This window comes from Equus przewalskii, chromosome 7 (genome assembly GCF_037783145.1).
Source record: "Equus przewalskii isolate Varuska chromosome 7, EquPr2, whole genome shotgun sequence".
In the NCBI taxonomy this organism is placed as follows: Eukaryota; Metazoa; Chordata; class Mammalia; order Perissodactyla; family Equidae; genus Equus; species Equus przewalskii.
This window is the reverse complement of record NC_091837.1, coordinates 19,513,490-19,537,738: the sequence shown is the minus strand read 5'-3', so window position 1 is coordinate 19,537,738 and position 24,249 is coordinate 19,513,490. Positions and strand designations below refer to the sequence as shown.

Below are 24,249 nucleotides of genomic sequence, written 5' to 3'. Positions count from 1 at the left end.
AGACATAGTCGCTTGGGTGACTGTCCTTGTGCCTTGCGTGTTTAAAAAGCCGCTCCTGGAAGTCGGTTTCAGAGGCGAGAGGAGCGAGCAGGGTCTCGGCTCGCGCCCGAGCTCTGCCGCTTAACTCGAAATAGACACTGCAGCCCTCGGTCCCGGGAACCGCTCCCCAGCCCCCAGCTCTTTGTTGCAAATGCGGACGCTTCTCCTAGGAGACTTTTCCCCTCTTCTTCTGCTTCTTCCCCGCCCCTATCTCCCTTCCTCTCCCTCTTTCTCGCAGGAGGCGTCTGCAGTTGCGCTAGACTCGGCTTTCACAGCGAGCGAGCGAGCGAGCGAGCGGAAAAAGTCTCTCTCCTTGAAAAAAAAAAATCTCTGATTGAAGCCCTGTGCTACCAGCGCTATCAAAACTTGAACTGCGAACTGGCTTCCGTTCGCCCTCCTCCTCCTTCCTCCGCTCCGAGCCTCCGGAGGGTGTCTGCGTTTCAATCCGAATCTTGCCTGCTCTTCTCCCGCGCCTGTCTTCCTTGTCCTAAAACGTGAGCGAATTCGCTTCCTAAATCTGCGTCCAGACGCGCAGGGCAGGGAGGATTTAGGGGGGAAAAATGGAAAGGAGGGAGAGAGAGAGAGAGAGAGACACGGAGCGGGAGAGGGAGCGCGAGGAGAGGGAGGGAGCGAGAGAAAGCGAGCAAGAGCTCCTCGCCACCCTCCTCCGCCTCTAGAATTCCCCGGGCGTCTGCTCGGCGGCTCTAGAAGGTCGGGCTCTGCTGTGGGCTGCGGGGAGCCGGAGGCCTCTTGATTGGCTCTTTGACGCTTTCGGACCAATTGTGTTGCTGCATAGGCGTGGTTTTCACAGGTCGAGTGCTGGGGGATAGAGCCGAGTTATAAAAAGAAGGTGTCGGAAACTGTAACGTCGCAGCGCCGCATCGGTACTACTGCCTGTCCTGTGAATATGTCAACATGATCAGAGGGAGGGCGGGGAGCCACTGGGGAGCGCGCGCGCACAGAGTCGCCTCTAGGTGGCTTATCGAGAGATCGCCGCAGCCCCAGAGCTCGCTCGCTCTTGCTCAGCCCACGTCTGAAATGCCTCAGTCATCCAGCCCGGGATCGAGGGCGGAGGCAGGGCCAGGGAGGAAAGGGGAGGGAGGAGGCAGAGAGCAAGCCGGGCGAGGAAGGCGGAGAGCGCGCCGGGCGCCGGACAGGGGCGCTCGCCTCTCGCGCGCTCGGCTCGCCTCTCCGGCCGGCGGCCGTTTCTATCTCCCGCTCACCCTCTTACCCCGGCCCCGGGCGAGCCAGGCGGACGGCCGAGCCTCCCGCGAGCTGCCATTTGGCCGCTGGGCGCAACAAAAGCCCACAGCCGCGGAGAGGCGAGCGCCGAGCGAGACTCCAGCCTTGCGCGCTCTGCAGCCCCACGTGGAGCCCAGCTCCGCTCGGCCGCCGCTGAAGGGCTCCCGAGCTCGGGTGTCTCTCGGGCCGGTCTCCCCTGCCTCTGGGCTCGCGGCTTCACGAGCACACGGATGCGGCCAGATTTGAGCACAGGCGTGAAGGGCTCCAGCCCCACCGTGCCCCACCCGAAACCTTGCGCGGAGACCCAAACACCCCCAGCACATCTGTTGACGAACACGCGCCAGCACACTGGGACCCAGCCACCCGCAGACAAACACGTACTCGCAAACACGTACACAGCCTGCGCGGCTGGCCATGTCTGCGCTTATGCGGGGAGGCGGACTGGGGATTTTTTGAACTGCCTTTACTAGCCCTTTTAGATCTTGTTTTCCATCTGGATTTGGGCTCCCTGTATTCCACCTAAACGTGTGTTTGAGTGTAGAGGGGAGAACGGAGATCTGGACAAAGTGAGCGCAGCGAGGGGCTAGGTTCCGGGCCTGTCCCCGCCAAGCCGCAGCCGTCACCTCGCTGGCCTGCTCGGTGCGGAGCTGCTGGTAGCGGGTGGGCGAGCTGGTAGGGGGAGGTGCGGCAGCCTTCTATCTTCTCCAGGCATCGCACTTATCTCTCGGTGCCTCAGTTCTTTCTCCACCCGGGGACTTATCTCGCCAGAAGTCGGGGATGAATTTGCAAAACAAACCGTGAAACGCCCCCACCCCAGAGGCGAGGTGACTAGTTCCAGTTCAGGTAGGGTGGGGGCCTCAGCGAGGGTGAAGGGGAGGGTGGCAACCCGATCTTACCGATCACACCAGTCGCCAAATTGAAAGCTGTGACAGCAGGCCCCTGTCCAGGTCAGAGGATCCCCCAGACTCCCCATTTCTCGCTTCCAGGGGTCAATGCTTTGGGCTGTCTCTGCTTAGATGGAGGGAAATCTTGGGGTGAATGTTCTCTTACCCTTCCTGAGGTGAGAGCTTCTTCCAGTGGAAAGGGAATGGAGAAAGGGGTGATTTCGGGGCCTAGGGGGTTAAGAAACCCAAGGCTTGGGATGTGGGTCCGTCTTTGTGTGTAGACCGCACAGTCCTTTCTTATGTTCTGACCTGTGTACCTCCTAAACCCCCAGCTCCCAGGCTCCGAAGTGGGAGCAAGTGGAGGGTGGAAAAGCAGTTCCATTGTGGGCCAACCGCGCGGAGATAGGGGCGGAACTTTTGAGGCGACAAGCTTTTCCAGCCTCGCATTTTTGACGCACATGGTTAAGAGCGCTTGGCGCCAGCGCTGAGAATGCCCTGAAGTCACCAGAGAAAAGAGTGGGTCTGCGAATTCAGTCTGGCTCTCCATCTCGCTCCTTTCTTTTCCTCTCGGCCTGTCTTTCTGTGGCGTCTTCTCGATCTCTCTCTGCCGGTGGTTACAAAGAGAGAAATAGGGAGAGAAAGGAAAGAGGCGGCGGGGCCCCACGGTGTTGCCTCACAACGCCTCCTCCCGCGTGCCTTGTGGCGCGATCCTGAAGGTTGCGAGGAGCCAGGCCTTCCCCTCCTCACACCGACCACTGAGGTCACTGCAGGGTTTCTCGAGTCTCCGGAGGCAAAAACTCCCCCCCCCCTCCCCCACACTGCTCGCCGCCTGAGCCTGGAGCTGCTCCGCTGCGCTTTCAGGAGCGGCCCCAAACCCGGCGACCTGGTTTTGCCTGCAGTCGCCGCCAGTCTCTGCCACGCCGCTCCGAGTGGAAGCGAAGTAATTCTGTAACCACAGTGTGACTGACCCCCTCCTCACCCACTCGGTGCCCCAAGCATCCAGACGCGCTGGAGAGAGACGTTTTACTCGCGCCTCTGCATTGTGCCCTCCCTTTTGTTTAGGACACGGAAGGGAGGCTCGCTGATTTTACTGTACTTGTAAATACGTCCACTCGCCTTTGGCCCCACCGTGGACTGAGCGTGATTTCTGCCCCTCACACTGCCCCCTCGTCCCTATGCGCCTATTTTTGCCCGTAGTTCTGACTTAACCCTGGGGTCACCCCAGTTGCCACTCTTGACCCTCACTCCTACTCCAGCGCGCAAGGAGGCGGGGGAGAGGAAAGTTTGCGGGGTTCTGAATCGAAAATGTCGACATCTTGCTAATGGTCTGCAAACTTCCGCCAATTATGACTGACCTCCCAGACTCGGCCCCAGGAGACTCGTATTATGCAGGGAGGCCGCGGTAACTTGGGATCAAAAGCGGAAAGGTGCGAACTCCTCTTTGTCTCTGCTAGGCCGCCGCGCCCCCCTCCCGGTGGGTGATAAACCCACTCTGGCGCCGGCCGTGCGCTGGGTGATTAATTTGCGAACAAACAAAAGCGGCCTGGTGGCCACTGCATGCGAGTTAAACATTGGCTAGCGTGTTCTGAAGACTTGTGCCAGGCCTGGCCGCCGCGGGAACCCACAAGGCTTGCGCGCTCCAGGCCAGGGCTTTAGTCTCCAGCCGCGGGCTCTACACGGTCTTTTTTTTTTTTTTTTCCTCTTCGCAGATCCCCTCTATCTTCTCTCTCCCCGCTTCTCGCTGTACAAAAGACAGGCAGGAAACAGCGGATGAGCCTGCCCCTGGGCAGAGTCCGACAGACGCTGCTTTACGCGCGGGAGAAGGATCCACATTTGGGATTCGAGAGGACTCAGGGAACTTCTGGTATCCCCCAATTATTCCTCAGCGAGTTTTCACTTAATTCTAGGCTTGATTTTTTTAAAATAATAACTCACCCCACCCCCCCGCCGCCTCTGCATATCTGTAATGCCTGCAGCGTTTAAGGCGAAGGAGTAGTGTGTGTGTGGATGTTGAAGTGGGAAGGGGGCAGAGGAGCCTCAGAATAAATTTCGTATGTACACAAACCGCACACACACGGACACAAATGCAAAACCGGATCACCTATCCTCGGCTCAGGCCAGGATGGGCAGAGAAGCCAGCCTTGCGAAAGAATGGCCCAGGAAGCCTTTGCTGGACCCGGCTTATCCCTCTGGCACCGCCTGCCTCCAACTATAAAGGGGACCAACCGACCCTTTGGTGACCGAATGGTGTTTATCTGAAGTTTACTAAAAAGGGAGGAGGAGGGGGAAAGAAGGGTGGGTAGGCGGGGTCGTTTACTTTGGCAAGTTTGCTGTAAATATTCTCCTCGGCTTGTGTGAGGTCTGGCGGGGGACTGTTACACGCTCACTCCCACCTAAACTTTCACCCCCGTTAGCTGCGCAGCTTTTTTCAGTCGGAGGTGTCGCTAAATTGGGAACTCTGTTGACATAAGGACATCCGTGTTTCTCCAGGGTCTGAGGCCTAATTAAGAAGTTTCCTACAGGGGTCGGTCAACACGTAAACTTACCCCTCCCCGGGAGGGTTTTCTGATGGCCCGGCGGTGGAGAGATGGCTCCCTGTTTCTGCCCGATGCCCCCGCGCACTGGTACCCGCTCCTTTGATATTGACAAGCGTTGAAACTGACGAGGTGCCCGCCTTGGGCTCCTAGCCTCCTTGGTGCTCATTTGCCCCAACGGGGGGACAGATCCCAGGGAAGCAGCTCCCTCAGGGGTGCCTAGCTTAGAGTGCGTGCTTCCTCCCGGAAATCGCCTCCAGCGCCCCCTCCCCACATTAGCGCTCTCGTGCCACCCGGAACCCTGAAGCTCCCGCTCGCAGCTCTGAACCCAACGAGGACTTCTGCGCAGACCTGGGAGGCTCGATTGTCCTCTTGGAGCCTCGGATTCAACCCCCTCTACTCACCCCCGCCAGAAAAAAAAAAAAAAAAAAGCTTGCTTTAAGCTCAGGTCAGAAGGCTGCGGGGTCAGCCTGTTTGAGGGAGAGTGAGCTTCTCCATCCTTCCTCATCCAGGGGCACGGCATCTTGGTTGGACCAGACAGGGCACGCACCTTGTTTCTTTTTCTCCCCCTCTCCTTCTTTTGGTCTCCCTGTCTCACTGTTCGTCTCCTTTCAGGATTCTGTGACTGTGGATCAGTGATCTTTCTCCTGTGTTCTTCTGTCTCCTCTCCCTCACCTCTCTGTGGTTCTTAGTTTCTATTTCTCCTTCCTGTCTGTCTCTATCCCGCAGCCTTTCACTCTTCTCGTTCTTTCTGGTTTTGATTTACTCTCCTTTCTCCTCTTTCTCCCACTTCTCCCCTTTTATTTCCTCTGGCTTCCTCTCTGAATGCTCTCCTGCCTTTCTGGATTTCTGGATTGCTTCTGTATTTCCCCCTCTCTCCCTCCCTCATCTTTTCCAGTAACTATGACAGGCTGGAGATACCTTTTCTTGGGGTCCAAGTCAACACCTGGCCCTCACACCCTAAGCTGGGAAGATCGGGTGTCCTGATAGATAGAAAAGGCTTGGGCCCATTAGTGTAGGTTGGAAGTCTTGTTTGGTATCCCGAAAGTCACCCTTTTCCCTAGAGCTGGCCGTCACCCCAGCTCCAATGCTCTGGTCTCTCTCTCTCTCTCTGTCTGTCTCTTCTTTCCAAGGCAGGAGCCCAAGGTGAAAACATCAAAAGCCTCAGCTCCTAGCCTCTGTCTTGCCCCAGGAGCAGAGCGCTTTCCTGTAAGGCACATTTCCCTGTCCTCTGACAGCCCTCTAAATTATTGATCAGGGCGATTCAGTGCAAGAGTCTGAAGTGTGTGTGAGATGGAGAAGATTGTCCAAGTTGTCTAGCTGGGGGAAGCAGTATTTTTAGTAAGAGGCTCACTTTGGCGCCAGTTGATTTCTGCTGCTTCTAGAGAATCATTCGTTATACACTTAATCCACGCTTATCATACCTCTTTTTAATGTAAATATGTTTTTGGCAGAGGCAAAATGAAAAGATTTCACCCCCTGCATTATTCTTATTAGCATCTACCTTTCATCAAAGCTGATCGCCCTGCAAAATGGCAAATTTGTACATGGCTAGTGATTTAGGCAAGTTGGAAGGGAAACAAGAAAAAGGAGGATGAAGGAAGTGTGTGTGTGTGTCTGGGGAGGGTGCCTTTTATACATCTGTGAAGGGTTTTTTCCTCTCTTTCAGGAAAAGGAACTAATTGTGGTTTCCTAATTTCAAACCAATCTACATCTTCAATGCTCTCTTTGTGTGTTTTAAACAATTACTTAAAAAAAAAGAAAGATAATGAGATGGACGTTTCTTAGTTCAGCAGAAATGAATTCACGAGGACGAGGCCGGGGAATTTTCCCTCTCATCTTATCTGACCCAGAATCAGCAAGACACAGGCTGGAGCTGAGCTGGCCCCAGGCACATTGACCACCCAACACCTTTCTTTCTTCAACATCCTCTTTCCAGATTTGCAGTCAGACAGGTAAGGGTGTAAATGGCCCCTCAGTGATTTATGCCATGAATTTGGCTCATGGGGAGAGGAGACTAGGGGACAGAATACTTAAAAAGGTGGAGGAAAAATAAAACGATATACTCTGCAATTCTCCACTGCAGATGGAGGGTGTCATTCAAACAGGAGACCTTACTTCCTTGGTTTCCCGCTCTGCTTCTTGTCATCATGACTGGTGTTGTTAGGTGCCAGGGGCCGAGGCAGTGGGGTCTCGCCCTGTGAGAGCAGATGGGGCAGCGAACAGGGAGCTCTGTAAGTGAGAGGGCATGGCAAATTAAATGGCCGCTACTGTCAGGAAGGTTGACAGCACAAAGAAAGATCGGCTCCTCCAAATCTGCTGAACGAATGTCCCCTCGAAGCCACAGACACGTTTCCTCAATTTGAGCGCAATATCCATTACTATTTCCCTTACTGGGTTTCAATTAAAGAGGGTGAGAGCAGAGAAGGGAGGCAGGACATAAATGAAAGGGAGTGGTGGGCACAGAAGTTGTGTGTGTCTTTTCCTCTCTTTTCTTTCCAGTTTCTTCTTGTGCCCTCAGGGCTGCTCCTTGCCAGCCATCTCGTCTGCCTGTGTTCCCAAAGGTCAGGTTTTCATGTCTCCCAAACCCAGCAGGATGAGGAGATAACCCGCACAGAGATTCTTTCCTATGGAGCAGAGCTCTCTTCGAGATTCGAGGGGTGTGAGCATTTGAAGGGTCCACGTTTTACTGTCATACTGAAAACTGATCAAATCCCTTCTCCCTTGCACAATCCTATGGAAAATAGAATCTTTTGTGGTTCCAGGGCCCAAGGTGGTGGGTGGTGATGTCACCTGCTTCTCTGGCATGACTGGCAGGGAGGGGATTGGAAAACCTGCTGCCAAGGCCAAGATGTGGGTCTTGGATTCAGGATCCTGACTCCAGGCCTCGCCTGTTGCTGAGCAGCTGCCCTATCGGCCAGGCAGACTCTCTGGCCAAACTCACTTCTCACAATTTGGAACCCAGCACCAGTGTGTCCACCCCCTCCACCTTCTGTGTTCACTGACCCTGTGCCACTGCCACTCGGATAACTAGGCCGCACCTCTGTGTCAGTCTTAATTATCTGACAATCTGGGTCGCCTCCTCCTCCATGTCAGCAAGAGAAACGAGGCCTCAACAATGTGACTTTAAGTCGGAGATGCCTTGCTCCCAACCCAATCATGCCTGCCCACAATAATACATCACAAATCCGGCATAAGTCTTATAGAATATCAGGCGAGTGGTCCGCGGGGCTGGAGAAACTGTTTTCTATGTCCCATCCTGAGCTAAAGGCTTGCGTGGAAGTCGTGGCCCTGGAAAGCCCGGACGCCTTTAGAAGTTTCCCGCTTGGGGTTTGCATACATGAGGGCTGGAGAAGTTTCTCTTTCCTTTCTTTTTAAGCTTTTATTTATCTTTTAGAGGAAGAGAGAGGGAGGCAGAGACACACACACATACGTAGAAAGAGAGAATGTTTGAGATTAGAGCGCTTTTCCTAAGAATTGCTTTTGCTGGCTCCCTGGCCTCAGTTCATTTCATCTCCAAGCCAAATATTAAAAATCCTTCTGGCAGGCGGGCGGACAGGCGGGCAGAGAGGAGCGGCCTTCCCGATCTAGGAACCTGCCCTTAACTTTCCTCGCAATGCTCTTTCCTCCTTTCTCTTGGAAAGGAAAAATTGGGGCCTCAGGAAGACAGCACAGCCCAGGGCGCCCCACAAGGTCCTTTCGGCGATGGTTTCCGCCCCAGGAGGGCTTCACCTACCGCCGCCCCCCTTACCCCGGTTCCAAACACGGAAGATGGATGCCTCGCCTCGGTGCGGCTCCAGGCCTCGCCCAGCGCGCAACCGGAGAAGACGCTTGCTGCCTCGGGTTACACTCGCGCTCTGGGTAGTGGGGCAGGGGCTCGGATCTTGCCCCAAACGCCACTGCACCGGCCCGCGGCGGAGCAACGGGGTCTTGGACGAGCTGGCGTGCCCTGCCCCCCGGTTGCAACAAGGTCCCGCCAGGCCGCGGGCGCTGGCTCCCTGCGCCGGTTACCTGCCTTCCTTCTGCAGCTACCGGGGCGGGGCGAGGCGGGCTCCCCGGATGGGAACGGAAAAAGCGCGGCCGGCCCAGTCCCCGGAGCTCAGGTCCTTTTCTCTTAGAGAACTAAAAGTAAGATTACAGGGATCCAGTTAGGAGACCCTCACCTACCCGCCCCCCCCCCCATCCCATTTGTCTTTTTGCAGCATTGATTCTTACCTCCCCCTCTGCCCCTTTGCAAAGACAAATTGGGAGGTGGACACTAAAGACCTTAAGTGGCGGGGAAGAGGAGGGTTACCAAAAATAAGACAGAAATGTAGCACTCTGTCTCTCAAAGGGATGGAAAAGCAGTCGCACGGAGATAGCCTCCTGGGAGTAAAAAAGAGCCCGAGGGGAACCAAGCTGAGGCCAGAGAATCTCCGTGCGCACAGAGAGGGTGGGGTGGAGGGCGCGTTCTCCTCTCCCACCGCTGGGGTGTGTTTTTACACGTCTTCTTAGCAGCAAGTTCTATAAACAGGGAGTTTGAGGCTGTCTCTGGCTTGAGTGTAGACACCTCTCTTTCTCGCTTGCCCCCCTACAAGCCAAAGCGCAGGGGCAAGGGGCGGGGGTAGGGGGTAGAGGGACGCTCCCTCCCCCATCTGACTTGCAGGGGACATTTGCGTTTGAAATAGCTCCTCTTGTCTTCGGTCAGTAAAATATGAGTTCCCCACGAGTCTGAGTCTGGTCTTCTGGTACCTTACGCAGGGTTTGGGTAGTGTGGGGAGGAGGGCCGCTCTAATTACCTCTCAGCAGAGTGGGGGTGGGAGGGGGATTCTGTCTTCTCGGCCCAACCCTGCTGGGGTGCCGGGGCGCCTTATTAAACCCAGACGCTCCGTCCAGGAGTTGGGGCCATGCGGAAAAGATTTACAATTAAGCCAATTGGGGCCGAATACAGCCATGCAGAGTTTGCAGGTGTAAATAATGCCTTTTTTCCCCCTTTCCAAGCGACTTCATTTCAACGCCCCCTTCCCTCCCCTCCACCTCTCCGCCCCCCCAGGACTCTGCTCCTTTTGAAAGAAGAAGGGGGAGAGAGGACAGTGCGGCAGAGTTAGGATTTTTCTATTAGACAAGTTAAAATATGATGTTGCACTCACTTTTATGTTCGTGTATTAATGCCGTGAATAGCCAGGGCAGGCTCCTCTGTTTCATTTCTCCGTCTAGAATTCATGAATTGTTGGAGTCAGTGGAAGGCCTTTGAGTGTGGGTTGTGAATTCCTTTTTTTTTTTTCTTTCAAGGATGGAACAGATTTCTATATAAGAGGGATATTGGGGTTGAATTATTATAAAGATTTTTAGTTGTAGAGATTGAAGGGGCAAAAGACTTTTCCCCTTTAGTTGGGCCATCAGAAGGGAGCCCCAAGCTGAATCTGGGCAAGAGGTGGGCCTGGCTTTCTGAGAGCAGAGCCCGACCATTTCTAGAGCTTCCATTTACATTTTCCTCAGTCTTGGAGAGCTTGCTGAGCCGCGCATGGGTCCAACTTTAACGCTATATTCCATTGTATTATTGAAATGTAATAGAATATGCATGTGTGTTTCTAAAATGTTCTATGTGGTACAAGTGTGTACATATGGACATTCCAAGCAGCCCCAAACATGAAATTAAATCTCAGATTAAAAAATGCATTGCAATCACACCCCACGGGCAGACTCCCATTTGATCAATATAGACAGAGTTAAATTTGTTTTGCAGCTACACAGTTACTCCTTTTCTCTCGGAGCAATAAAGTTTGTCTGTTACAAATTACCAGGGAATTGGAGAATATGCCCCCGCTCCCAATTGTTGCTCGGTGTTTTTAGTCTCGCACTACCCCACTCAATAATATATGTAATATGTGTGTACACAGGCACTTTTCCAAAAAAAATTAGCGATAACATTCGGAGTTATAAAGAGTGGTCTTTTTCTCCCTCTGCGTTTAGGATTCCGTGCGCGCTGGGGTGCCACTCCGGGGACCCCATCCCGGAGGATTGACACACACGGGGATCCTGGGAGAGGAAGTGTTCCAGCCCGGGTTGCAGGCAAGGGCAGGGAGTCAAGGCGCCTGACTGGAGCTAGGCTAAGGTCCTAGGTGTAGAATTAGGAAGGCAAGACTTAACATGCCCGCAGGAAGGGAGAGCAAGCGTCACCCAGCCTGCAAGGAGCCCCCGAGCCGCCACAGGAAAGTTTCCAGGCAGTGGTGGCGCAAACCCTATTTTGTTTTCTTTTCCTTTTTCTTTTTTTCCTCCTTTAAACAATTCTCTGTGCAGTGCATATGTTGGGCATTAATAAAAGGGGGAGGGGGGTCTTGAACGCTGGGTGAACCCGAATCCGCCTTAAGCAGTGGGGGGAATACGTGGGGGACGCGTTGGAGACACAGTGCCCTAATTTCGGGGGCCGGAGGGCGGCCAGGGAGGCACCACTTCCCGCTTGGATACCTCCGCACCTCCCTTCTGGACGGGCTGGCCAGGAACCTCTGCGGAAGGTGCTCTTGCCGTCTCGCCGCTGGATGGCGCTCGGGGGAGACGTGGCTGGCCCACCGTCGTCTTCCGTGTGGCCAGCACGGCCTCAGCGAATTTCCGCTGATGCTCGGGGTAGGAACCTCAGTTTTGAGCGTCCGCAGTGGCAGTTCCAGATGCACCAGGAGGTCAGAGCTGTTCCTGGAGGCTGGGGCGGGAGAGGAGCACCCACAGTTCGCCAGATCTGGAAGTGGGACCAAGAGAGGCTGGACGAGCAAGAACAGGGATGTCCCCAGAAGAGAGTTAGGGGACAACCAGCACCTCATTTCTTAGGCGCCAGGGCACTAGCTCTTCTTTCCCGGGAAAGGGGTGTGTGTCTGTGTGTGGAGGGGAGAGTGGTCTGGAAAGGAGGATAGCCAGATAAGTGTGGGATGCGAAAAGGGTACACGGATTGCCCAGTCCAGGTATGCTGGTGAAAATCAGAGTGGCTGCCCTTACTAGCCTGAATTGCTCCCCTGGAAGTGGGAGTCTCAGGGCTGAGGCGCAGTCGGATGTCACGGCCTTCTAACGCCCCTTGGACACTGGGCACTGCACACTGACAGATGCACCTGAGTCCTCATCTGGAGGTGTCTCTGTGAGGACACTTAAGACCTCAGACTGGCTGTTCCGTAGCCAAAAGAGGAGCTGTGGGCTACAATATTGGGAAAAATAAATTCACTCAACACTTATTGAGCGCTTACTGCATACTAGGCACTGCATTAGACTTGTCAAAAGTTACTTAATCAGCTGGAAAGGGGGAAAAATCAACGATGAGCAAAGAAGTGAATGGGCTCCATGGTCTGGGTGGGAGTGTTTATTCTTAGTTCACTATTCTGTAAGCTCCTGGAGGCATGGGACCCGTCAGATCGCCACCTCTGATCACAGTGCCTGGCAATCCATAGGTGCTCAAAGAATAATCCTTCAATACAGGAATGAAAGTCGGTGAAGAAAGGGAGAGAAGGAGACTAAAGGGGAGTCTCCATGCATTTCAAAAGCAAATGATGGCTTAAAATAAAAAAGCGTCAAACTTCTTAGCTGCTCCCCGAACGGATTCTGTTATGTAAAGCAAGACAGTGAAAAGACAGGTGTGGGACGGAAAGTTTGGTTTAATGGATAGAAACGTCCACGGGGGTCATTCCAAGAATATTGACTGAGGGGCTTCTCCGTCCGGATACTCTGCTAAGCCCTGGAGACACGTGGGCGAAGAGATGGGTCCTCACCGACTTGATGTAAGCATTATGGTCTTCAGCTTTGTTCACTGCGGTGAAAACAGTGATATACACCCCACTTTACAGACGAGGAAAATTGAGGCCCAGGAAGGGCGATATGAGAGAGGGCTAAAGTTCAAGGTCTCAGGGCAGGAAGGCCAGACTTGAGGCTCAGTGGTTCTCGCTGCCAAGAGGCAGCGCCCTTGAAATCCCGAGCGCTTCTGACGCTGCCCGCGAGCGGGGCGCCGGTGTAAGCGGGAGCCAGAGTCTACACCGCCAAGGTCCCGCAAATGACTTCCCCAGGTCTGCGCGCCCCAGCTTCGAGCTGGGGGCTGTGGTGAAGTATTGACCTCTAGACTCTCCCATCCGTTTCTTCCATTCAGCGCCTACCCCTTGCCTAGGACTGGGCAGTACTGCCGCTCTTCGTAGACCGGGAAACTAGACCAGATAGGTAGGGAGTCTCGCCCAAGGTCGCAGGGCTATAAAGTGACAGCAAAGAAGCCTCTACACATTCCCACACACTACCCCCCCCCCCCCGGGTTTTATGCTTCTGTGCAGACCCCTTCCCTCATCAGTACCCCAGTGCCCCGCGCAGTCTGGCACATGTAGTGTGTTCATCAAATGTTTGTTGATTGAATAAACTAATTCTTGTTTGTTTTAAAAATAGAACAGAACTAAAAAATGAATCCATGATCGAATAAAGGGGAGTGGGGTGAGAAGCTCGTTTTCCCGACGCGCTGCGTGAGGGTGGGACCGGCTTGGGTCACCCGCGCGTCCTCGCACAGTGGCCAAGCCACCTCCCTTTCCACCAGTTTTACAAAGACGGCTGTGATTTCCTTCCCTCTATATTTTTGTCCTAGACTTCGTTCGGTTGATCGATGGAGACACGCTGACCCACCGTGAGGTCAATACAATCGATGCGGTCCTCGAGGAGCGCTGGGCAATCCCCTCGCTGGTGCGCGCTGGGTTCCACCCAGCAGGTGTCGGGACACAGGGTTTCCCGTTCCCCGCGGTCGTTCCTACTGCAAGGAGGATGGGGGTAGGTGGGCGGGAATGAGTCTCCAGCCCCATCTGGTGAGCCTCTGGGTACCCCAGGCCGGGAGAGTGCGCTCCACTCCCACCCAGCCCGCCGAGCGCCGGCGAAGCTCCCTAGGAGATTTCATTCTGGACCCTCTCGGCCCTTGAATCCAACACCCGGATCGCTGCCTGGCTGATCCGTCCTCCTTAGCTCTTCGTCCCGCCTGCGAAATGGGTTTGTTATGAAATGCTGTTTATTGGGGAGAACATTTGTGAAATTCTGGCGAGGATGATAATATTCTAAGAGCTTTTCCCCACATCAGCTCGTCAAATACAGCAATCCGAAGAGGCCTTCTCAGCGCTCCCCATTTTCCAGGAGAGAAAACTGAGTCACGCAGAGAGGTACAGACGTGCCTGAGGTCCCACAGCTGGCTAGTCTCTCGTGGAGCTGAGGCTTAACCTTGGGATTGTCTAACCCACTGTCTGGCTTAACGACAAGGCAGAAGGTGCACAGAGGCGATCTGTTTCCTTGACTTCTTTGCCCTTTTGGGAAGAAAGCCCTTCTAACCCTTTCCCAAATCTGGAAACTGCCTTGGTCCCGTACTGCCTTCTTTCTGGAAGAAAATGCAATTGATGGGTGGGGGGGCGGTAGTTGCGAGTCTGACAAACCTTCTTAAACTCTGGAAATCAGAGCTTTCAAGGCTTTTTTTTTTTTTGGACGAAGGAAGGAGGGGGACGTGTGTGGAGAATCAATATGGTCCAGACAGCCCTTCACAAAGGGGCTCCAGGCGGGCGCCGAGGCCGCAAGGCCCCCGCCCCACCGCCCGCGGCGAATTAATTGGGCCCTGAAAGAAGGGGCGACGTAGCTTCCAGTTAATTAGTCAAGAAATGAATCAAGTCCCAGCGGCCTGGCAAAGGCCCCTGGGGCGCGGGTTTTGTGCAAGCCAAATTGGTCGGTGGGGCGCTCCCCTTGGGCCGGGTGGGGCGCGGCGGGGAACACGGCTTGGGCGCCTCCGGCCGTCCTGCGCCCGGCGCCTTGCGCCCCAGCGGGCTCGCGCGCTCCCCGGGCTCCAGCTTCGTCGTCTCTTTCCCTTTTTCTGTCTCTCTCCTCTCACTTTTCTTTCCCCTTTTCGGTCTTGGCCGTTGCCCGCTCTCCGATTCTCTTTGGCTCTCAGAACTTCACTCGTATTTCCCACCCGCCGGCGCCCCCCACCTCCCGGCCCCTTCCCCCGTCTCTCCCCAAGCTCTCTGCCCGGAGACGTCTCTCTCTAAAGCCCCCTCGTCCGCTTAGCAGGGTCTAGGGCTGGGTGGTTTGGCGACGGCGCTGGGGTTGTGGAGAAGCTCTGACTTAGGGAGACAGGGTAGAAATGAGCACTGACTTTGGAGCCCTGAGGCTTGCTGTCTGTTCCTGGGTGCACGACCCTTCACCCTTGGGTCCCCTGGGATCCGGGCTCCCGATGGCGCTTAGAAGATTCCTCTGAGAGAACGCATGATTTTGAAAGGGGTTGGTCACCGGTGACCTGTGTCTCCATACGGTGGGGACTTAAAGGCAGACCCGCGTGAGCAATTATTGGGTGGCTGATGTGTGCCGGCCTTACATTCCTCCTCCAGCCTCTCCTTCAGTCACTCTGAGTCAACGCAGGCAGCAAAGATCCAGGTGTTTTCATCAAAAGCAGCTCTGTGGGAGAAAAGGGAGGGGAGGCACAACTCATAAACCCAAGTATTTCAAGGTCTTTCTGTACCACGTGCCAGTCCACTTCCCTGAGCTAAACGGATGGAACTCGGAGCTCAGAGAAGTGGAGGGATTTTCCTGGAGTCACACAGCAAAGAGGCAGCGAGGCTGAGGGTTCCACTCCCTAACCAGGCATTCGGCGCTGGCCCCTGGGGCCCGTGAGGACGTCAGAGCATCATTTGTTCTCCTGGCCTGGCCTGGCCTGGAATGTTTATGAGCCGGAGAGGACCACTGGAATGGCCTTGCCTCCTCTAGCTTGGCGTTAAGGCTAGAATGTCTCTCGGACCCGGTATTTTTCTCCCGTCTTTCTTTCTGTCTCTCTAGCTCTGTCTTTGCTTTGGTCTCTCCTGCACCGATCTTTCCCTCTCTCTCTCCCCAAATGCACATGTCGCAATTTGAAAGTGTCGCAAGTTGAAATCAGAATCTCTCCCACTTTCTTCCAGTTCTCCAGGTAGCTGCCTACATCTCGCGGCTTGGAGCTGCGTAGACGTCCATCTGCCCCCAACCGCCAGGATCCGAGCTGCAGAGGCAAACTCCATTCGATCGCACGCCCTCCCTGCTCCGCTGACCGCCCAGCCCCTCCCCAAGCCGCATCCATGAGGTCCTGGTAGAGACTCCAGCGGACGATTGGGTGAGTGCATGCGTTCCAAACAGCAGCCCGGAACCGCGTCTCTCCTTTCTTCCTTTGCCCGCTTGACCGACTTTGGCTACGCTCAAGGCCCCGAGGTGCCTGCGCCGCGCTTGGCTTCGCTTCCCGCCTCTCTCAGGAGGCCCGGGACTGTGGTTTCCGCTCGCCACATCTCCTCCTGGCGCGCACGCAAGAGCTTGGCGGGCTTCCCACCCGCGCCTGGAGCCGACTGCTTTGGGCCTCAGTTTCCCCCTTCCTTTCGCATCAGAGACGCGACACACGAAACGGTTCTGGGAGGACGAATGGCGAATGGATTGCTTGGTGACGGCCCCGAAGTACCTCTTTGTGAAGTGGGGTCCAGATTGGAGCATGGCCGCCTGACTCCCAGATCCGTAACTTCCCCTGTTCATCCCTCTCCGCCGACTTCTCCCCACCTCCACGCGTACCATCCGGAGATGAAACACTGGCGCTGTCTCGCTTCCCACACTGGGAACGGAGCCCACCACCCTCCATGATCTCAGTCTCTCCTCAGCGCGACCCACAGCCTGCTGGGGCTCCTTTGGCAGCGTGGGTGTGCCCAGCTGTGGGTAGGTGAAGACAAGCCAGGTTCTAGTCAGCAGGTGCACGCTTGGGTGTGGGCAGGGCTGGTTCCTCGGGGGGGGCTGTCTGCTCCCTTGTGATTGCTGCTGGCCTGGGTACATTTGAAGACTCGCAGGTGGTGCCTTCCAGCAAACTGTTGGCATGCCCGCCACTGAGCTTTAGGAGAAGGCCTGTTAGAGCCTGGGAACGGCACATGAGTCCACAAACCCTTCCCCGCCTCAGCTCCCTCCTCTGAAAAATGGGCAAAACAGGTCCTGCCACGGAGGACAATGGCAAAGAGTCAATGAGATCAACCCTGGCACACAGTAGTGCTCATGAAGCAGTAGCCGTTTGGGCCCCTAACTTCTCTGCACTTACTCTCACTCTCTCCATAGATGTATGTGCATATACGTATATATTTACTAAATTATATATATTAAATATTAAATTATATATATTTATATATGTTTACTAAATATATATTTACTAAAAGTATATGCCATATGTATTTACAGAAAGTATATATATTTACATATATATTTAGTAAATTATATATATTAAATATATATTATATAATTGAATATATTCATTATAAATTAAATTAAATATATAATATATGATTAAATATATGTGAAATTATACATATTTACTGAATATATATATTTACTAAAAGTATATGCTTAGTATATACCATATATATTTACTGAAAGTACATATATACTTACTAAAAATCTCTCTCTATATATATTTCGGAAAGTATAGACCCAGTATATGATGTATACATTTAGAGTATGCGTCAGAGTGCATACGTCTATTTTTCTCTTAGATGACCACCTGGCATATATGAAGTCCTCTCCATTAGTATTACTCTCTCGCCCTATTGTGTTCTCAGCTCAGCCTGAAGCCACAGTTCTCGTCCTCTCCCCAGGTTGATCCTGCAATGAGACCCTCCCTCCAGCTTCCCACTCGAGGCATACAGCCCCTGTGGGCCCCTTTCCTCAATCCCAGGACCTCAGAATGGCAAGTGATCCCACAGATGCAGTGCTCCCTTCCTCCCCTGGCACTGGCGTCAGGGTCCAGCTGGCTTAGAGACCAGGTGTCCTGACTCCAAATCCAGTGCCTTTTCCACCTCGGCCCACCTGACTCTGCCCCCGGTCTTCTCCATCTCCTGATGTGAGGGGAAAAGCTTCTCAGACCTATTGAGGAAAAGGAACTTGTGGAGAATGGAGGAACGTTGCTGGGGGCCTGGGTGTCTGTGGGCAGAGCCCCCAGCAGTGATGAGCTCTGCCAGTGAGGAGGGGGCTGCACAGGACCAAGCTGGGAGGAATGTCAGGGTCCTGGGTAGGACCCGCTGTGGCAGCTGCCCAGTTCCTAGTCCGCAGCAGAAGCCAGCATCCCCTTCCCCAGTCCTCGGGGACACTGTAAAATTGGGGTAGAGCTGTGACCTGAGCAGCCTGAGAGCTGGGTGGAGGAGACAGGAGGATGGAGAAACAGGGAGACAGACAGACAGACACTGAAGAAGCGACAGAGACCCTTACGCACTCAGAGACTGGGAGAGGCACAGATGAAAGAGAAAGATGCTTGCAGAGACTGAGTGAGGCAGAGAGAGAGAAACAGACAAACAACTAGAGGCCCAGATGAGAGACAACAGAGGAAAAGGGGGAAATAAGGAAGGAGCATGGAAAAGGAATGCCCAAACGGAGACAGAAGCAAGCTCAGGGAGGCCTGGGGCAGGCCAGCCACACCCCCTGGCCGCCCCCCTGATGTATTACTTAACATGGCCCGAAGATTATCCAGCACAGTATAAATGCCTCCATTAAATCACGATTGAGCTGTGCCAACCGACTAATTCCCAATTCCCGAAGAAGCCTCCAGCCCTCAGGGAATATGGTTTTCGAAACCATATAAAGCATCAGATACCAGCAACTTAGGAGATAAGTTATCATTCATTAGGGGTTTCCAGGGGCCCCCCGACAAGGCCTTTGGGGTGGAGGTGGGGGAGTGTGTGGCCGAGAGCTTGCAAGTTGGTGCGGAAAAAGGCAGGCCGTTCCTCTGTTTGCCGTTGGCTTGGCCTAGAAGGCTCTCTCTTCTCCCAGGGCACAGCGGCTCAAACCCACGAGGACGGTTTGGCTGGTAGGATCCAGTTCACCAGGAAGAGGGAACATTTCCCCAGGGTCCTCCAGATTCCCAGAGTGCATTTGGAGAGATGGAGAGGGGCTGTGTCAGTTCCCAGAGCCTCCCTCTGGCTGGGGTGGGGTGGGGTGGGGGAGCAGCCCCTGGAACTCCTGAGAACGCAGATCTGTGTTCAACCACAGGAGGCTGGTGAGAAATGAGGAGGGTCTGAGTCTAGAGAGAAGCCTGGGTCAGGTGAAGTTCCCCCCTCCCCAACTCATCACTCGACTAGTTCAAATAAATCGCACATCATCTTCCCTCCCCCTCGGCCTCCTCCCTTATCTCCCAGTCTGCCAAGAAAAGTATTTTAAAAGGACATTTTAATGGTAGCAAATAAAAGGATTTCTTTTCCTTTTTTCTTTCTTTTTTTGTTGTTGCAAAGGCTTGTGTTTGCTTTGCCTTAGCAAACAGCTGATAGAGTTTGCTTTAAAGAAGCGCTTAAAAAAAAAAAATGGACCCACAGGGCAGGCCCAGCGTGAACCCGGAGCATGCATGTTCTGTGGCCGTGTGTGTGTGCTCAGGCGTCCTGAGCTGGCTTGCAGTAATAAATGGAACCTGCTTCAGGTGCAGAAAGCCGGGAGGGGCTTGGGGAGGAATGCGCAGATGGATTTACACCTGTCTCTACAGCTGCCATTGACAGCACTTACAGCCTCCAGAAATGACCCCTGGTGCCGACTTGTCTGGAAGCCATCAGGGTTAGTTTTGAAGCAGGAATCTTCGAGTGGACCAGAGGGCCAGCCGTGCCCCCCACCCCCGCTTCCCTGTTGCTGTCCTCAAGTGCTGCCCAGCAGAGCAGTGTGGCTGCCTTGCCCGCTCTGGTCACCAATCCCTCCCTCCGGGTTTCCTCTGCCAGACAAATATCATCATTGACTTTCAGCTCCCTTTGGTGCCGCCACCTAATGAGGGCCGGGCAGCATGCAGGGTTTGCAGCCAGATCATCACTGTCCCCTCCTCCCCCACCCAGGAGCTGGGTCTGGTCCCAGGAATCTGTGGGATTCCTGACTCCACCCTCCAGCCAGTTTCTGCCCCCTGCCACCGGCCCCGCCCCAGCCCACTGGCCAGACAGTGGAGTGACTGATAATATCCAGATGCCTCTGGAATCTTGCTTCCAGTCCTCTGCACTCGGCCTGGTCTGCAGAAGTGGGGGCAGTGGGCAGACGGCATCCTGCCCTGAAACGTGTTGCCACCTCTCAGAGGCTGATGAAAGCCCCACTCAGCTGGGCCCTTCAGGACGGGGGACCCTGGAGCCAGGACACTCAGAAGGCATGTTTAACACCCATGCTGGGAACTTGGAGTCCCTGACTTTCTCCCCCGCGGCCCCACAGAGGTCTAGGAGGCTGAGAGGGGCCAGATTGCAGGCCACCAGCTGCCAGAGCAGCCACAGGGAGAAGCCCAGCGCTTGGCCTTAAAATGAGCAGGCGCTGGGCAGGTATCTGGCCTCAGCTCCCTTACTGGTAAAACTGGGGAGGGTGGGGGGAGGGCACTGAGAGCACATTCATGTTTTATGTATCTTGGTATCACCTTCCCAATTATTTCCTTAACATGTATTTTCATAATAAACTCACTTTTTCAAAACACCAAATTTGTTGAAAATGAAATTTTTAGGTACTGTAAAGGAAACTCTCATCTCACTTGCCAGCAGTGGAAGGAAATTGTAAAAGGATCAGTGATGAACATGAGGCAATGTTGCCCCCCTCTGAGCCGGAGGTTCACTCTCTGATAATGCTGCAAGTCTGCAGAGAGAAAGGTGCTCAAGACGGGTTAGCGCTAACCTGAGACTGGACTTAGAAGGAATGAAGAAAACATTGAAAGGGGAATGGTCTTCATCCTCTGTGATTCAGTCCCATATAAAGCCACCTCCAGCTCCCACACTCCTAACCATTTCGACATTTTGGGCAACGCTGCTCAACACGCTTTCCTACAGCTTTTAATAGGATAGTAGCAAGAAGGATCACGTGTTCAGATCTCAGGTTTCTAGGCTCTGCTCCTCTCCTAGTCTCAGAATCGTGGCTCGGGCCTTTGGCTTCATTCTCTCCATCACCAAGAAAGGCTTCTCTACGTTTTTGGGCCATGGGCCCCTGGGCAATGGGGTGATTGTGGATACCTCCTCAGAATAATCTTAAAAGACATTAGATGACAATTTTAAAGAAAAGCAATATTAAAAATACAAAAGAATAGTAACATCTAGCTTCCTTGTGAGTGCATCAAATAACAAAATCTAGCAAGATCTCTAATTTTGTACCTTTTGAAGTCAGGATGAGCGAAACATTTGGGGACCTCGGTCACGCCTATAATGAGATACGAAGATGCCTGTGATTCTGTTGGTGACCAAGCCACAGCCACTGCCAGTCCTCCTGTGGGTTGTCACTTCTCTTCAAAACGGGAGGAAATACTAATTTCACTGTGAGTTTAGTGAAAACGAAAGTGTGATTTTTTTTCCCCCATCCAAGTTCACGGGTCCCTAAATTCTATCCACGGACTCGCCCAGCCCTGTAAGAGTCCCTTGGAGGGTGCCAGGGTAAGGACCCCTGAAGTGTAAAGGGAATGAGTTGGGCTCTCCGTCTCTGTGGGACGGAGGAAGATTCTCATGGGAAACAGGCCCAGCTTCGAATGCTGTCGCAATCTGCCCATACCCGATACCGCCGGGGGCCAGGGCAGAGAGGAAAGCCATTATCAACAACATTTTGAGGAATATTTCTCAACGGGCCCAGGAGGGAGTGAGGACTGGCTTGGGGCTGTTTTAGCTCAGAGAGGTGAAGTTTCTCCTGAAAGTGTTTATCAGTACCCTGATCCCAACATACCTGTACTCCACCTCTGGGGTGACATGCTGGGCAGCTCTGGCCCATCTAAAAACTCAGTTTTCCCATCTAGATAAAGGCTCCATCAGCACCACATCTCTGCAGCTCTTTGCCCCAAGGATCCATGGACAAGTCCCTCCTTAGCATTGGGTAATCCCTTCATAAAGATTAAGCCAGGGAGCTGGTGCCTTCCCTGCCTTTCATCAAAACATTTCCTCAAGCACCTGTGCTCAGGGAAGGGAGGTTGCAAATGGCCCCAGGACACTATCACTCACTGCCCTCGGTGAAATACAGCTTAAAGAACTTGGAGCTACTGGGCCAGGCACTTGAAGGTTGGCTTAAGGGATAGCCAGAAATAAGAAAGCTGGAAACCGTCAGAACACCCACAGGTAGATGGGGAGTCGCTTAGAGTCGAACAGGGTGACCTTGGCAGATTCTGGTGTTCCAGAAAAATGAGAACCAAAGCATTTATGGACTAGCTACTCTGTGCACGACCTATGCCCTGTTCTTTCCATTAGCTAAAGGCACCAGTACCAGGTCTAATATTCATTCATTCATTCATTCGCTCATTCATTGAACAAATGTGTACCCAGGGCTTTCTATATGTCTCAGCTCAGGATAGAGCAGCAAACCAAACACATAAAAATGATTGTCCCCAAGGACGTTCTAGTGGGGGAGGGAAGGATGCAGAACAAAATAAGCGGGTAAGATCTAGGGGACCGGCCCGGTGGTGCAGTAGTTAAGCTTGCACGTTCCACTTCTCGGCGGCCTGGGGTTCACCGGTTCGGATCCCGGGTATGGACATGGCACCGCTTGGCACACCATGCTGTGGTAGGCGTCCTACGTATAAAGTAGAGGAAGATGGGCATGGATGTTAGCTCAGGGCCAGCCTTCCTCAGCAAAAAGAGGAGGATTGGCAGTAGTTAGCTCAGGGCTAATCTTCCTCAAAAAAAGAAAAAGGTCTGTTTTTGATGGTGATGAGTGATATGGAAAAAATAAATCAGGAAAGGGAGTTGTGGACAAGGGGATGGTGGGGTTTAGTTTTAAAGGGTGGTCAGAGAAGGCCCCACTGAGAAGGTGACGTTTCAGCCAAGACTTGGGGGAGGTGGTGCTAAGCCACAGGGATGACCAGAGGAAGCAGGAGAGAGGAAGCAGGTACGAGAGAGCCATCCTTACTCGACACCTGCTTTATCCTGGACTCTGAGCTGCGCGCCGTCTGTCCATGGTCTGAATCGTACCAGCAGTACTAAAAGGTAGTTATTATTTTCTTCCTATTTTGTTGCTGGGGAAGGAGAGGCTCAGAGAGGTTAAGTGACTTGCCCAAGGTCGCTCAAAGAGCATAAAGCAGAACCAGAATTTGAACCGTGGACTCAATTTCTCTTTCCTCCACACCAGGCTGCCTCTGACACATTCCTGGGAAGACAGAAGAAAGGAAGGAGAGGGAAGGCGATGGAGGAGTGGCAGAAGAAGACCGAAGAGTACAACTTACCTTTATGAATCATGAATGTGGTCTTACAGCGAGGGAAACTGAGGCCCAGAGAGGAAAAGTAATAGTCCAAGGTCACAAAGAAAAAATCCTCACGTCTGCATGTCTTAGTTCATCAGTGGCTCTTCTTGTCTTGGCATCACTTGGCAAGTCACTCTGGCCCTCTGGGCCTCAGTTTCCTTATCTGTAAAATGGGGCTAATTATATCAACTTCCCACAGTTTTTCAACAGGAGACAGAAGATGACTCAGGAGAGAGACTTCATTCTAATGCTTGGCACAGAGCTGGTGCCCAATAAATATTAGATTTCTTCATTCCTCCTCGGCCTATTTGCTTCCTGGCAGCATTTGGTCCAGAGTAGGGGTGACGTGTCTGCTGATTGTCATGGTCTATGCTAGTGGTCTCCAATTTTTATTTATTTACTTACTTATTTTTTTGCTGAGGAAGATTCACCCTCAACTAACAACTATGCCAATCTTCTCTATTTTTTGGTACGTAGGCCGCCGGCACAGCATGACTGCTAACAGAGCTGTGTAGGTCCATGCCTGGGAACCAAATGTGGGCTGCCAAAGCAGAGTGTACCAAACTTAACCACTAGGCCACTGGGGCTGGTGCCTCCAATTTTTTTTTTTTTAATGAATCATTTCCAACATTAAAAATTGGAGAGAATGGTAGAATGAACTTCCATATAGCCACCACTTTGATTCAACAATGATCAACTCATGGGCAATCTTGTTTCATGAATACCCCCAGTGGATTGTTTGAATGCAAATCCAGGCACTATATTATTTCATTTGTAGACACTTTCATGTGCATCTCCAAAACAGAAGAATGAATTTTTTTGAAAAACACAACTATAATACTCTTATCACACGCACCCCCAACTCAGTGATTGCCTAACCTTACGAAATATCCACTTAGTACTCAGTGTTCCCTGATTGACTCCATTCTTCTTATTTTATTACAGTTGGTTTGTCCCAGTCAGGATGGGGACAAGGTGTCTACACTGTGCATGATCCACCTCCCACTTTTTTTTCCTTGAAAAGAAATTTTCATTGAAAGAATGGAATCACTCTTGCTCTTACCATTTGCATCCCCTAAGTGTCACTTGTTACGTTTCTCTGTCCCCTGTATTTCCTATAAACTAGCTAGATGTTTGACGAGACTCAATGTTGATTCTCTTCGCAAGCCCACTTCTAGACGACAGCATGTACTTCGATCTCAATATCACTTTTCTTTCATCTTGGCTTGGTAGCAGCCACTGAACACCATTTTCTGGATGGATCCAGTATTTCATTAGGGCTTTGCAAAACGGTGATATTTCACTTCTTTCATTTCTTCTTCTTCCAGGTGGAATACTCCCAAATTTCTTTGGAGGACGTCACATCTTTACAAACTAAGAGTTGAGTAGAAACTGCCCAATA

General features: G+C 52.8%; 2 long non-coding RNA genes across 9 annotated transcripts in view; one reads left to right on the top strand and one right to left on the bottom strand.

Annotated features, from left to right (window-relative positions):
• The window catches only part of LOC139084462 (uncharacterized), a 25,390-nt gene extending 1,141 nt beyond the window's left edge, over window positions 1–24,249 (top strand). The window contains exons 1-4 of one of the 8 annotated variants that reach the window (XR_011541862.1): window positions 399–533; window positions 15,607–15,794; window positions 22,736–22,972; window positions 24,176–24,249. This is a non-coding gene — a long non-coding RNA (uncharacterized lncRNA). Of the gene's footprint in view, window positions 1–398; window positions 534–1,985; window positions 2,229–3,787; window positions 6,655–15,606; window positions 15,795–20,793 lie in introns of those variants that run through there. The other 7 variants (XR_011541863.1, XR_011541856.1, XR_011541857.1 and 4 more) reach the window with 7 other exon arrangements.
• Window positions 8,067–9,151, bottom strand: LOC139084463 (uncharacterized). The gene is made up of 2 exons (XR_011541864.1): window positions 8,915–9,151; window positions 8,067–8,821 (listed from the first exon to the last, which is right to left on the bottom strand). It is a non-coding gene; the product is annotated as an uncharacterized lncRNA (long non-coding RNA).